Source organism: Hetaerina americana, unplaced genomic scaffold (assembly GCF_022747635.1).
Source record: "Hetaerina americana unplaced genomic scaffold, ioHetAmer1.1.p SCAF_1, whole genome shotgun sequence".
Classification (NCBI taxonomy): Eukaryota; Metazoa; Arthropoda; class Insecta; order Odonata; family Calopterygidae; genus Hetaerina; species Hetaerina americana.
The window spans coordinates 17179072-17193663 of record NW_027286069.1 but is presented as its reverse complement, the minus strand read 5'-3'; the positions used below and the strand labels follow the sequence as shown (position 1 = coordinate 17193663).

The 14592-nt window shown below is 44.1% G+C and overlaps 1 protein-coding gene across 4 annotated transcripts in view; it reads right to left on the bottom strand.

The window, feature by feature from the left end:
- Ca-beta (Calcium channel protein beta subunit) overlaps positions 1–14592 on the bottom strand; it is a 614731-nt gene that overhangs the window by 567490 nt on the left and 32649 nt on the right. The gene's annotated exons all lie outside the window — the stretch shown is intronic.

The following is a 14592-nucleotide window of genomic DNA, read 5'->3' as shown; positions in this document are numbered from 1 at the left end:
TTTTAATACCGTGTTCTTTACAATACCTTCCGACGATTATAATACACTTATGACACCTGATATTCTTTATTAATTTTATATTAGACCATTTTTCAGTAAATCCCCGACAACATTTAATTTAAAAGGATATTTGTATCCTCATATATAATTTGAATTAACTAGCACAGGTACTTTTGCGCCATAAGTTTTAACTAGCCTCCACACTTGAGACTCAAAGTGCATTTAAACATTTCAACTTCCGAAATATACGTATGGTAAACCAAAAAAAAATTTTCCAAGTGCTGTTTTAAGTGTAATAAAATTAAGTTCGGATTCGAGTTTTCCTGTCTTTAAAATGTTCGAAATCAATAGCTGTGTCCATTTGGTTTCTGAAACCATAAAGTGTGAAGTGACAAATTTAAGCAGCACGGGAGAGTATACTCGGAGTTAAGCATTTTTACTGACCCACCCGTCATTCCCGTTAAAAAGGATTTTGTTAGCACATCGCCATTTTTTGAAGTCTTACAAGTTGAGTTACATGGGATTATAGCTGAAACATTACGCGTAAATAACCAGAAACGGCAATGCCCGAAAGTCAGATATAAATATTTTGTTAGAATAGCAATCGATAATACATATGCTTGAATGCTAATCGATGGTGTACTTGGCGAACAATCCAAGAGAGCTCTGGACATTTTAACCTAGCCTATATTAGGTAAAAGTTTAACAAGACAGCGTATGGCTAGTGAGTATCTGTCGTAGTCGATCCACTAAATCCTAAGTAGTAGTAGTTTTGAGGGGAGGCGACCGACAGCTAAGGTCATTTGCGCCATAGGGGATGGATAGGAAAGGATGAAGGGTGGAGAGAAACCCGGCGTCGGCATTAGCCTACTCTTTACGAAAGGCGCCAAGGGGTCCGCAGTTTAACGTCCCATCCGACGGACGGCTAAATCCTAAGGAAATGTCAGTATATATCTAGATTATCTCTTATATATCAATTTATATTTTTATCGTTTATCATTTTTCGTACTCTAATATGAAGTAAATGTGCTGTAACGTCATTCACATAGGCTTTCGGTCGACCAAGTTTATAATGGGCACGCAGACACAGAACTCAACGGACAAATCGTATATTCTCGAGTCGAGCCCTCCAGATGTGCACTAGAAAAACACACGCGGAAAAAGGAATAATCAAGATAACCTATTTGTGGCGAGGTCTCATAGAAGAGACTCAAGGAAAGTTTATTCATTGCCAGAAAACTCCAATCGTACATTCAGATGAATTTGCTCAGTGCCACGAAAAAAAAAAGAGTTCGCTCGAAGGAAGGAAGGAAAGAAAAGATTCTTCCCTTAGTTTATCCAGGAGATAAAAGCGAAAAATGGCTTCAAAGTGTGCGTCCATTTCCTGCTGAATTTGGAGCGGTCCATTCCCTTGCGACATCTCGATCCATGACATACCTCCACCCCCCCCCCCACTCGCCCATTCCCCCAAAAAAGACTCGGGGCCGCGCAGAATTCTTCGAAACGAATTCAAGTCTCGACTCCGCCGGGAGTTTTCGATTCCTTTACCGTCCAGTACACCTTGGGCTCTCCTTTGGCTTAGAAAGAGAGAGAAGGAGATGGAGAGACACGGGGGGCAAGGGATGGGTAGGAAATGCCGGGGGAAGAGATTGGGGCGGGGGGGGGTATGGGAGGATGGCAAGAGACGTGGAGCCTGCGAGATTGTCACGAGAGACTCTCTCATGAGTCCAAGATTCGGCCGTGTGGTCACACACGGTCCACCACCCTCCGCCCTGGTCCTCCCTCCACCCACCCCCTCCCACCGCTCCACCTACATCCCACCCCCACGCCTCCCCTCCGCATCTCTCCCTCTTGGATGGACACACTGAAGAAGAGGTGGGCGTCGGGGAAGGGAAAGGTGAAGCACGTGAGGACGTGGGACCAGAGGAGGAGGGAACTCCGGATCTGACCGGAAAAAGAGTAAGGACTAGGTGGGTTCGAGAGGATGGGGGTGTGGCAGGAAGAGGGATGAGGGAAGGGGGGGAAGAAAAACTCGGTGAGCGAATTCGGGAGACGGGGTTGAGAGAGGGAGGGTTGAGTGGTACACCGGGATTGGGGGCGGGAAAGAATCTGGAGGCGGCGGAAGGGGATAGGATCGAGGTGGGGAGTTTTTTTCGGAAAAGGGATGGTTTGTGGACACATTGCGGCGGACTTAGGCGGTGTTGCTGGGGAGGGGAGAGGTGAGGGTTGTTGGGCAAAGGGGTGAGCGGCGGGGGAGGCCGGGTGGGGAGAGACGGCCGAATGTGAAGGGGGAAGAAGGAATAGAAGGGAGGAGGGTGGGAGAAAGTTTGAGGCAGAGGAGGAAAATCGAAACGTTCGACATGAGCACATGATTGTCAGTTTACGTCGCTAATGAGCCATCGCGCGAAATTAAAGTCTCTCGATCGTGCTGTGCATCTTTGAGGAATTGCAGGAAGGCGTCAATTTCGGGCAATCTCGCGGCAACTCATCAGGGGGCGGGGGAAACTGGTTCGCGACGCCGCAAGTCCTTATTAAACCGAGAGATCGAGAGTTCGCATCCCCTTGAGGTATTCGAGCTGATGCATAGATTCGTCGATATCTGCGTTTAATCTAAGGGGGGAGTCGGGGAAATGAAAGGGATGGTGGGTGGAAATGCAGAAAGTAGGTGCGGTCAAGTCAAATGGGTAGAGTCATAAGTTTAGGAGGTACATAAAAATTTGAGTTTAAAGAAGATCGGGGTGTCGTAACGCGGGGTGACGGACACAAGTATATAAATAGGAAAGCAGCAAAAACTATACCCACAGAAGTGACTCCCACAATTTTCCCTCGGCCAGGTTTTTAGGGTGCACTGTAGAGCCGTGAATGCTTTGTTTTCATTACTTGCTGCTTAATTTTTACCTTGAGTTAGAAGCATGTTGTATTTTTTTGTGATTCCAGAAATAAATACGACCCCTCTCTGGTATATCCGTGGTTGTATGTGCCATTTAACCCTTTTAAAACCTAGTGAAAAAACTATTTCGGGAGGATCAGGATGGAGCGGTGGTTAACTGTACAGTCTTCCCACCGAGAGGGCCCGGGTTCAAATCCTAGAGACAACAAATATTTTTCAGTGGTATCCCGACCCCTACTTGAGGTGCTATGTGGTGAGCACTTTGTATGAGTACACCGTCCGTCGGAAGGGACGTTAAACTGACCCCTTGGCGCCTTTCGACAAGATTAGGCTAATGCCGACGCCGGGTTTCTCTCCAGTCTTCCTTTCCCATCCGTCCTTAATGACGCAAATGACCTTAGCTGTCGGTCGCCTCCCATAAAAACTACTACTGCAACTATTTCGGTTGCTGTGTTCGCCACAAAAAAATAACCCATCCTCAAGCAAGCGCAAGAAATCGTATAAATGAGGCAGTGAAGGCTAACACTTGGTCGAACTCCGTGAAAATAACCCTTGCTGATGGTGATAATTCACCAAAACCGGTCGTGAATGCGTGGTACGTGAGTGTTTTGAGGCTTATTTTTTATCTTGTTTAATTGTAAGTAGCTTGAAAAACTTGAACCCTCTGTGAGAAACTAATCTGGGAAACTTACGCGGTATGCTGAAAGGAAATATAGGAGATATAGCTCGCTCATAACTTTACTTGTCTTCTAATTTGAAGATAAATACAATGGAAATGAATTGACGATGCCTTCATAAGTGCCTACTTTTGGTTTTTTCGAAATTAAATTTATTTAGTATCTCTTTGGATAAAGGTTATCCATAATCTTTCTGTTCAAAATATTAATATTTTTGATGAAGCAAATTAGTATTAAAAATGCGAACTTTCACTGAAAGTTTGGTGAACAAAGCGTGCGAATTTGTTTTACGCAAAACTTTAATGTAGTTGATGGCATAGAGCTTAGTGCCAATCAATCAGAAGCTATGTAAATTATCTGGTTACGTATCGTAGTTTTTTCTACAAATTGGGATTTGATTGTGGGGTAATAAATTTTATCACCAACGAGTTATTACTTTGAGATTCCACGTATTTCGTTTGACGGACAAGCGCCGAGATATTTTTAAAATATTTGTTGCCTCCTCACTATCTTTCATTAATGCTTAAAATATTAAGTAAAGTTGAATTCCATATTTAAAAAAAAAATAATTACATTTCAAACTACTAAATTCAACTAGAAAAATTTAGGGAGGAAATACAAAGGACAAAAGGTAAAGGGAAAGGACGGTACTTAGGTTTGTATAAGTATTACTACGAAATGACTGCATTATCATTTCTTCTATTACTCTGCTTTCGGATGACTTCTTTAAAAAAATCTTCACCCACCAAATACGCTTGAGAAGTTGATAATAACGCCCAGAGGGCCTGTTTTAACTACATCCATATTCCTGGGGGTGAGGTTTTATGGCTAGCAACAACTTCTTACATCCATTCCTCAAGTTCTCGGTTATTCATAAAAAAATGGCCATTATGTACCATTAAATCTTCAAGGCTGACCTGCCAACCCCTCCCCCTGGTTTTCATACGACATGAAGGTGTATCGCGGCGAATTTCGTCCGTAAAAGTTTTCGCGAGAAGCGGCCTTACAGGGACGATTCGCCGAATTCGTTTTATGTCTCGGAATAAGCAGGATGAAAAGAACAAGATTTTTTGGTGGGTAATAATCAGTCAGTCAGCTCTTCATGCCGCAAGACGATGCTCATGACTCGAGCGGAAGTTGCTGGAATACTTCTCACCCTCATGAGCCATTTCCCATTTCTTCTCGCATGCTCAACCGCTCCCTCATCCCCCCCCACACACACACACGCGCACAAACGAACACACGTCGTCTCCACGGGAAGAATCCTCGGTCACGAGGATAAGGATCCGGGCCATTTTGCATCTCGCCCATGTACGTCGACATCAATGACCACCCCACGTCGTCATTCACCTTCTCGGTAAAAAGTCTCTTTATTCCCCGCGGGAGCAAAATAAAAATGAGAAGTACACATACCCCGAGCCTCCTTTCCGCTTAAGAACGTGATTTCCCCAGAAAGGAATCCTCTCCACATGCTGCAGCATTGGCATCTGCGGTTTCCGGCGGGGAGGGAAAGATCTCACGGTCATGAAAGCTGGATGGGCCGAGGGGGTTGGGGGAGAGTTTGGAGCTTTCTGTGAGTCATGAACTTCGGCAATACATGCTTACGCTCGCCGTCGGCCAAGGGAGAGATATTGAGTGAGGGGGTAGAGAGGAAGGTGTGGAGAGGAGGGCGATTGGGAATGATTTTATGGTGGAAAAAGGTTGAGGAGGGAAGAGAATGAGAGAGTTGGGAGCTGTTAAGACGAGGTTGAGGAGGCGGAGGAGCACCGTAGCGAGTAGGATAAGGGGGATCGGTACGAATATGACCCTCCTCCTCCCCCTTCACTTTATTACCTTCCTTCTGCCTCAAACCTTCCGGCATCACACTCTTCTAGAACCTCTTTGCAGTCCCAAAACTTAACCCCTTCAACTCCTGGAAACGCGGAGGTTTTTCAACTACCTATAGCTCCCCCCAAAAAAGTCGGCGAAAAACGACTACGGAAATCCTTGCATAGCGGGCACGATCTCGTTTCTCTCCCATCCCCCTGTATTTATTTTTATTTGCACTTTTTCCCTCCTCTCTCTTTAGGCTTAAACACTCAATAAAACGGTATGTGAGCTCCAGAATCCTCCGAAAAGGGTTTCCACGGACTAAGGTCGGCCGTTTCGCCTCATCTTTTTGTTCCGAAATACTCTCGCGCCCCGGGAGTGAGGGAGCAGGGTGGAGTGTCCGAGGGGGTTTTGAGGATAGCCCCAGTGGAACCCCCCCCTCTCTCCCTCTCTCTAGCTCTGTCGCCTCCCCCTTTGTCCACTCTCCCTCTCCCTTCGAACCCCCCTTCCACCACCCGCCCCCCATCCACCGCCATCCTTGGCTTGTCCAAAAGGGGTCCATTCTCGATGCTGCCATGGGGATGGGGTGCTTGAATCTCTCGTCCTTTTCTTTTTAACCGGGGATGAGTGAGGGGGAGGAGCGGGTGGGAAAAAGAGGAGAAGTCGGGGGCGGCGAGAGATTGGGAGCCCCTTTGGGCGAGAGGGTGTGGGAGCGAGAATGGATGCAGTGGGAGGGGGGAGGGGCGGTCGCGGGAGAGGAGGGACGGTAGCGCCGGTAGGTTGGTGGGAGGGGTCCTCCGTGGTATGAAAAAATCGGGTCGTGGTTGCGAAACCAGTCAGGCCACTATGCAAATTGCAGCGGCTACCTGAGCCGTGGTTAGAAGGGCCCGGGTCGGAGGGGTGGAACGGCGGAGGAAGGGAAGGACCGTGGTTTGGGGATGGAGGAAGGGGTGGACAAGGTGTTGAAGTGGCGGTAAGGTGGATCCAAGCCTACTCACTCCTTTCTCCCACCCCTACCCCACCATCCCCCCTTTCCCCTTCCCTTTCCGATATTGCCGGTCGGCAAGATTGTCCTCCGAGGAAGAACAAAGGGCCCCCTTCCAACCCGTCCTCCTGCACTCCCCGCCTCCGTGCCCCCTTCCCTCGGTCCCACTCTTCTCCTCGTCCCCTTGACCCTTTCTTTCTATCCCCGGCCCCTCCTCTCGGGGCCAGTGTGTCCGAAACGTCCGCCCTATGGCGTCGGAGAGGGTGGGGAGGATGATGCACCGCCGGTAGATCTGAACGGAGCGGCAACCGCGTCAGGTCTCGGTCGCCGGGATACATGGAACGGTGCGTTGTCATCAGTGGTGCTCGGAATGATCTTAGAAGGGAGACTCATGAACTTAGTATTCGGTTGAAAGAGCGCTGACCCGTCGTCATCCCGAGGATTCTGCTTCCTCATCCCCGACACGGGGAAATTTTGAGTCGACTTCATCGGGGACATGGTTCGGCGCGAATCTTTTGAAAGAGATTTATCGTGTGTAATATTTTGGAGCCGCGATTGTTTTCCAACGTGGCAAAAGAGTCTGAAAATATCCTTCTGTACAACTTTTGGTTATTGTCATTAATAGAATGAAAAAGTGCCTATAGTATGCTGATGCCATAGTAAATAAATCTCATCCGTCTAAAAAGAAAGCACTATAGGAAAAAAATCATTTCGCCCGTAAAAGTTGGATTATTTTTAGCCTAAGATTGTGATTACAGTTAAGTCGTCCGTTTGGAAATAACTGCATGGAGTTTTTAGTTGACAAAAGAGCATTTTACTTTCACAAAAATATATGGAAAAGATTTCGTCTCCTCCTTTCCTGAACTAAGCTGCAATTCTCCAAATTAATTAATGTCTTTGTCCATAACGTTCAAGTGTTTAATTTGAATTCATCTAAAGTGAGACTGGCTCAAGTTATTGGAATAAAATTCAGAAATATCGGATAGATATTTAAAAATTTTCAGTCCTTATATATATATATATATATATATATATATATATATATATATATATATATATATATATATATATATACACACATAAATAGACATAGAGATATAGAGAGTTATATATATATATATATATATACATTTTATATGTATAAATTTATGTGTGTGTGTAAAATTCATACAAGAAAATCCGCCATATGGTGAACAAATATTCATTCACATGAAAATAGATAAAAGGATAAGGGAGGGGAACACCTATAAAAGACGAACACAGAAGAGGTGGGGAAGGTGAAATCGAGCAGATCGCAGGCGCAAAAATATTTTGCACTTGTAGTCCCGGTCAAGGAAATTTTTTTGCATTTTGCACTTGTGATGTGCTCGATTCCGCCTTCCCCCTTTATAACTATTGCTTAAATTCCCTTTTAAGAAGTTGAATGCAATTAATAATCCATTAATAAATCTAATGGTAGTTATTTCCCAAAATATAGGAAATTCCATAAGCATGATTCGGATCACACATGGCCTCCTGGAGGCACTCCGTGACCTTATTCTCACATCTACTATTTCCGATTCCTTCGTTTAAAATATGCGTATAGAATGCGGGACCGTGTTCGTCTTACAAACCAAGGTTAAGGCGTTGAGGATGGGTACCGGAATATTATTCTTTCGCCTCACTCAGTCACTGAATGCATACATAAAGAATTCAGAGCAAGAATACAAGGTTAGCGCATTTTAGGAGTAGGGCTGGATACGATTAGGGACTAACTGGTGTATTTTGTTGGCCCTGTGTAAATAGTTTTTACTAGAAGAAGAATACAAACCTCTGCGGTAGATTGAATCGAGATGTCAAGTGTATGTCATAAAACAAGGTATTTCCGTGTTACTTAATGGAAACGGCATCGAAAATCGAAAATTTTTATTCATGGTCTTATGGCAGTGGGGTGCTAACACTATAGGTTTTGTGGATTAGTTGCGAAAGATACAAGCCATTTTCACGGAAAATTGATATCATTTGGATCATTGTGTAGTTATCCCTTTTTGAGTCTTTACTCATGCTATAATTTCCCGTCACTTACACTCGCTCCTTTAAAGTCCAAAGCCTTCCTTTCTGTATAATTGTCCGAGTTGGAGCGGGTTCTTTGGAGAATCCGGTTGCCCTATCTTTTAACTGTAAACTAAGTAACCTCTCGAGGGTTTGTTCGCTTCGTGAAACATGCGGCAATGGAATATGGCTGTGTGACAGTGGACGTGTTTCATCGAGCGAGGAAATAATTCATTGTTTGGCAAGACTTGTTCCCCCAGCTGCGTTATAATTTAGGAATTATGACTTGCCAGAGCATTTATAATTGCGACGGGAGAACTAATAAAATTAATTAGCGACGGACTTATGCTAATAACTGGAGCCAATTATCTTCGGAGTTTGATCAAAATAAGGAAGAATGTTTTGTACTGATGAAATGCTTTATTAATTAAAGTTAAAACGGGAATGCAAATGGGCTAGGGGAAAAATTATTTGAGGGTTACCAACATCCTGTTTTGATCTCGCTCGATATGAAGCACTAACACCATAGATCAGTCAGTGTGTTCCCCATCTAGTAATTACTTCCTAATTGAAATCGGTGTAAATATGAATTAAATGACTATTTGGAATGCACATTCATTCACATCATTCATAATCTTCACGTAACAACAGTCAGTGAACTGCTGATAACTCTTTTTAATAGTTCTTTCCCGTTTCCCCACCAATTTGCCTCCACGTGTTAAGGATTATTATTTGTATAAAACACCGTATGAACCGTCTATAGATGAAATTTAGTTTGACTTTATAATAATTTTAAATGCATTAAATGTAAAACCATCAAATTGTATCAAAAGGGCAATTCTGACATGTATCTAACTGTAACCTTTATGGCAAAGCGAGTTAAATCTATGCTGCCAGGTTACGTTTAACGTTACCCTGGGTAATCAAACCGCTGCCGAAGTATAGTGAGCATCGCAATAATGAGCAAGAAGGTCAGATAGTGAGAGAGAGAGGTTTAATTAAATTAACAATTATTAACTTTTCTCTCTTTGGAGACTAAAAATGAAATTAAGCGGTGACTGTAGCAATATCGATTATCAAATGGTCACTGTAAATTTATTATCGGCGAATAATAATTATGTTATAAATTATCCGTGATATATTTTTAATATTTTCACTTTCTTTATTGAAAAAAATATGAGTTTTAAATAACCGGAATGCAGCAAAAATATAAAGAAATTGCGGTCTTTACTCCGTAGGTCACTTGACCAGAAAAGGTTTTAGCTGTAAAATATCGGAGTGATCATTTCATGGTTGGCTCGAGCAGTGGGATATCCAATAAAGCTCCCGGGAAGGGAAAGGGGAGAAGAAGGAAAAAATAGAAACGCTCATTAATTCTCACATTCTTTATTAGCGATATTTCCCCCTGGCCGATTCCTACCCTTCCCGTCAGCCCTCATAACTCCACCGGGCCGTACGAAATGCCCTCGGAAGCGATCGATTTATTGCGTTTCCTCTCCCAACTCGTGGAGACGGGGTAGAGAAGGGCCGACGGAATCAGAGAGAAAGAGAGAGAGAGAAAGAGCGAAAAAAAAGCCTCAATCACCAATTCAATTTGCTTTACTCGGAATAATTAATGAGACGCTTTTGCTTCCTCTTTTTATTCTCGAGTGCTCCCTCGCAGATGAGTTGAGAGCAGAGCTAATATAAGGGAGGCGCGCGCACGGGGCTCCGAGGGTGGGTGGGCAGGAGGGGCCGAGCCCACACCCTCTTTACCCGGCATTACCCTCTCCGAATAATTCCCAACCGCTCCCTTTTTCTCCCTCTCCCCGGGACATCACCCACCCTTCGAAACTTTCGGAAAACCCCTCTTCCCCCGCCCGTCAGACTCTTCCACATCCAAACCCTATCCCCCCTCCCCCATTCCCACCTCCCAGTCCCTCCCCCATCTTCCGAGCGCTTCGGAGTGATGAAATGCGCAAATCTATTGACCATCGCCGCCTTCGGTCGATATTTCGCGAAGAAGAAATACGACCCGGCGATGATGTGAAATCGTTCCTACACGCTCTCAGAGGAGCACTCGATGCGTTGGTTGACTCCCCCCACCCTTCACTACCAGCCCTCCCCCCAAATCCTAACAATCCTGTCTCGGCCGTGTTCAGACGGATGATTGGGGGGGGGGGAATGAGAAAAAATAATAAATAAATGGAAATCTCTTCACACCCGTAATTTCGACGGGGATAATCGCGTCGAGGAAGCCTGTGCCCGTGATTTTTTCTTTATGGAGGGGAGGGTCTCAATACGCAGTCGATATGACGAGTTTTTTAAAAGTGATTTTTAGCGGAATATCCCGTGTACATGTGCGGACAAACCGATAAAACGTGCTATTCTGGTTTAATCATTTGCGAGTCAATCGGTGGATTTCGATTTAGGGCGCAAATACGAAGACCGTTATCCTTAACGGCTGATGCGTCCCTAAAAACATCATGAAGCAGTGCTTATTTACTCGTATTATTAAGACCGCAATTACTGACATTAAACGTATTAAAGGCTGTTGCCCTGAGAAACACTGCCGCCGACCATGCTGGTGGATTACAGAGTGTGACGTAACATGCAAAACTACTTCCATGTCTTCAAGGAACGTGTTCTTCAACCCGTCGGAACTGTCACGATTGACATGAATGTGCCTAAGCTGAACGAATCCTTAGGGACTGTTCCATCGTATGCGCATAAAATAATTTTAAATATATTTTTGATGGCTAATGCAAATCAAAAATAGTAGTCAAAATGATCGGCGGGAGATACTGCGCAAATAATTATGTTACGTCCACGAGTTGGCTTTGAGACATGCACGTCGGGGGGGAAATAAACGACTACACGAAGCACGAACCAGGAAATAATGCGCCCATTCGATTTTTAAGCGTCCTAGGGACACTTCTAGAATCAGATAGAAACTTCTGTTCGTACAAATCGAATGTGATATTTCATTGAAGACATCTTAATTATTGCTTTTTTATCAATTCGCCATATTTTTATATAAAACATACTACGTTATTCTGTATACCTGTCTGTAGAATAAACGTAGAAACAGTTTTAAAACGGCATATCATTCATATAAGCTTTTTGAACTCTGTCCAACTGATTACGCTCAACTTATGAGACTCGTCTTCGCAGCTCTGATTCAGGATTAGAAATCGATAGCATTTATGAATTCTAAATCGTCTCAAATAGTTTATGCGAACATTATTCTGTGATAGTAGAAATTCCAGGGATATCTTTATCTACACTAATTACTAAGGTCCTTGTTCAGTTCGGAAAAATAGATATGTATATTCTGGATTTTCTCTATATAATATTGGCTTTGATGCATTTTACTTTGATTCTTAGCCAATTGTCAAAAGATTCCCAGTATCATGCTTAGAATGAATAGAATGGTATAATACTATGTTGCGTTTCCATCTGAAAATCAGTTTGTTAAACGAGCAAGTTTCTTTGCGAACACCTTACGATAGATAATACTCAATATACTTCAATTAGAATCATAAAGGAGTAGTGCCAAATTCGGTATGTTTCTAATACTTAGTGGTGTGTGAAAATTGTTCGCCGTTCGCCGATCAAACACCAATGTTGCTGCTCGGATGGAAATGTTGGCTTCCACTGCGCAACAGAAACGGCGGTGCTTGCGGTGTGGCTGCTTTAATGACCGGCTTATTACTCGAGAGGCTATGGGATCGCGGCCACGGGCGTGAGGAACCGTGACATCGAACGGCAACACACCCTCATACCCTCCCCGCATCCCAACACCACGACCACCACAGCGTATCCCGCGCGTGTACTCCTCCCACCCACAAGCCCTTCGGTCCCGTCGCACGCATAAATCCACACCCCCACTCCCGCCGCCATCCCTGCCCTCGCCCATTCCCCGTATTTCGTCTCGTCCATCAACTCCCTCATGAACGGCACCGCGCATTTCTCACCGCCTCCGAGATGCTCCCCACCCGCCCACCCAAATGGGAGGAGAGGACCAACGACGAGGAATAGAGAGAGAGGGATACCAACCCCACCCCCCGCCACACTCCCCCAAACCTCTCCACGCCGCCCCCCGTGGCGGAATTAACGCGCGGGGCGAGTGGAGGAGGGTGCGACGGTGGAGGGCGAAGGAGGAGTGGGATGGAGGAGGCGATGCGTGTAGGAGAAAAGAAGGGGAGGAGGTGGAGTAGGAAGATATGAGGGAATGCCAACCGTGAGAAGGGGTTTTTTTCCATTTAGTCTCCCTCCCTCTCTTCCCCCTGCCAAGGAACGGCCCCTCCTCCCGAGTTGAAAATGAGGAATGCATTGATTGCCGTATACCCCCGCGGGAGTCAACGGTCCTCCTCCCCCTGCATTTCGGCCTGCACGTCCTCCTGGCGGTTGGGTTCGGAGCCTCGAAAGTTCAGTAATGCAACGCTTCCGATTAAATGCTTCACTGAAATAAGAGGAATGGAATTGGCGTATGAGGAATACGACGAGAAGATTCACGGTCCAGGGAGCGATGCAGTTCAGGAGGAAGACGAATTCATGCTTAAGATTTTGCGAGTGCCATGGATGTACATGAAGGGTCAACGGAATTTTATTATTTAAACGATGCTCATTATTTATTTGTATGCAAATTAGTGATCGAGGCAGTTATGGTGGAATCGTTGTCTAAAGATATGATAAATAAATGCATAATTAATAAAGATATCCCAGAGTAAATATAAACTGCGTAATAACTGCATCGATGGCATGCTACTAAGGATTTGATTTAGTTATTTCCTATTCCTCCTGGTGTTAAAATTTTCCTACGAATCATTTTCTTTTGAGCTAGAGCGTAAACGTGGCGGTAATTTTAATAACAGCCTGCTGGCAAGAGTTCTCAAGTCGGTGAAACCACTGCTTTCATCTCTGACTGCACATATTAATAGTTCAGCGTGTGAATTCCCGCTAGCAAACATCTGCCTCATAGGCACTGTGACCGCACTCCGTGATATTAACCTCGAGGAAGTGCTGCAGTCCAATGGATTCTGTTTGTCATGGTGCTCGGTGTTATTTTGAAAATACTTGAAACTCTCACCCTAGAATATGTTCTATCGTTCCCTCATCACAAATTTATTTCACAATTCAAACAGTGCTCTCAAATTTCTTTTGAGGCGAACCGATTTCTTAGAGTACCATTGTCTATTAATAGTGGAATTTTGTTCCAGGCCTCGTCTATCCCCCTTAAACAGAGATGAGATGGGCGACCCAGAGTTGGAGGTTATAAAGTGGAATAACTGATGACGACATAAAAACGCGCACTAGCATGGAGAGCAGAAAACGATCTAACGGAACTCTGGTTCCTTGGAGTCAAAATGCTTTGTAAAACATTCACGGAGGCGCTAAGCAATCTCCTCCAGTGGTCATTTCCCGAAGCTGATTATCATAGAAAAGATACCTTTGGTTTAGGGAATGATGAGTTAGAATCAAGATATTTCTCGCACGCACGCGTAAAATTATTACGAACAATGTCAGTGTCACAAAAATTTACTGCAAATTATTAACTTCGGTATAAATACTCAAATCGTTGATATCCAATCGATTTGAGTCAAATCAATTTTTCAATCAATCAATTTTTATAGTATCAATGTATGTAAAAGTTGAAGTATGCTTTTTCTGTATTTCCGCAGCAAAACATATGGATAATATATTCTTGAATCAAGCGAGTGAAAAACTGGATATCCGTTTTTGCTAAAATGTGTATTACATAGTTTTTTTCAATTGCGACTCCACTGGTAAAATTGTAGACCTTTATTTAGAACTTTGAAATGCTAATATCTCTGCTATTTTCATGGCATTGATAGAAAATTTTACCGTTATTTTCTATTAAATGTTCTAGGAAAGTATTATGTTTTTAAGTTCAGTGCGTCCACTAAATGAGAATGAGAAAAGAGGTTTTTCTTCTGGTTTTAGGACTTTGTGTGATGGTTCACTTACTCAGATACGTTATGTGTAGAAAAACCGTGAGCGGTTTTCTTATCGTGGGAAATACAAAAAAAACTTGCTGAGCGTTGGTTCCTTAGAGCATGGCCAATGGACTCTTCAATGTATGCATCAGCGTGCCTCGGAACTGGTTCCTCTATCGCCCATTGAAGTTAATCTCGCAGGCCGGAGGAGTTGTACAATTAACAGATAAATTGACGATTATCACCCTTCAATGACTTTCT